Source organism: Schistocerca serialis, chromosome 4, assembly GCF_023864345.2.
Source record: "Schistocerca serialis cubense isolate TAMUIC-IGC-003099 chromosome 4, iqSchSeri2.2, whole genome shotgun sequence".
Classification (NCBI taxonomy): domain Eukaryota; kingdom Metazoa; phylum Arthropoda; class Insecta; order Orthoptera; family Acrididae; genus Schistocerca; species Schistocerca serialis.
In genome coordinates this window covers 608,961,197-608,961,993 of record NC_064641.1, presented here as the reverse complement: position 1 = coordinate 608,961,993, position 797 = coordinate 608,961,197, and the positions used below count along the sequence as shown (strand labels likewise).

Genomic DNA, 797 nt, shown 5'->3' with positions numbered 1-797 from the left:
TGCGGGCTGGTGTTAATCCGGCACATAAGCTGTTGCGGCGGATTATCATTACGGCATGCAAGGAGTGGGTGGCGCGCCGCGGCGCTACGTGCGGCCGCAAGTAAATCCCTCTCATTACGCGGGCGTGCTGCTCCTGTTGCTACCGGCGATTATATTCACTGGCCGCGGGCGCTCCGGAGCCATGCGAGCGACGCACTGTGTCAACATCTTGCGTTTCCGCAGGTGTCGTCCCAAGAGGAGTTTCTTTAAACTGCAGCTGCTTAGCTAGTACGACATTTCGGTAAAGAAATTACAATGAAATGAACACCCTTAGCTGCTTACAGTCGTTGACATACGTCAACGGTGACAGATGAAAATCTGTGCCCCGACCGGGACTCGAACCCGGGACCTCCTGCTTAAATGGCAGACGCTCTACCCATCTGAGCCACCGAGGACACAGAGAATAGCGCGACTGCAGGGGTTTATCTCTGGCACGCCTCCTGCGAAACCCGCATTCTCAACGTATTGTCCCGAACTACATTCGTAGTGCCCCCGCCCATTATACTCATTACTCGCGGCGCGTTGCCGATTCCCTTAAGAGTTCGGGCACTGTTTGTGCATTCGCACAGAGGAAGAAGATGGTCAAGTGGCAGTGAGCCTTAACTATATATATATATACTAAGATGGTCCGAAAGAACAGATACCATCGGTGACTATGCAGCTCGTTAGAATTACATTACAATTAAATGAACATCCTTAGCTGATTACAGGCGTTGACATACGTCAATGGGGACAGATGAAAACCTCCTGATTACATG

The 797-nt window shown here is 51.4% G+C and overlaps 1 non-coding gene across 1 annotated transcript; it reads right to left on the bottom strand.

Annotated features, from left to right (window-relative positions):
• Window positions 1-360: 360 nt before the first annotated feature.
• Trnak-uuu (transfer RNA lysine (anticodon UUU)) lies at window positions 361-434 on the bottom strand. The gene has a single exon. It is a non-coding gene; the product is annotated as a tRNA-Lys (tRNA).
• Window positions 435-797: the final 363 nt, after the last annotated feature.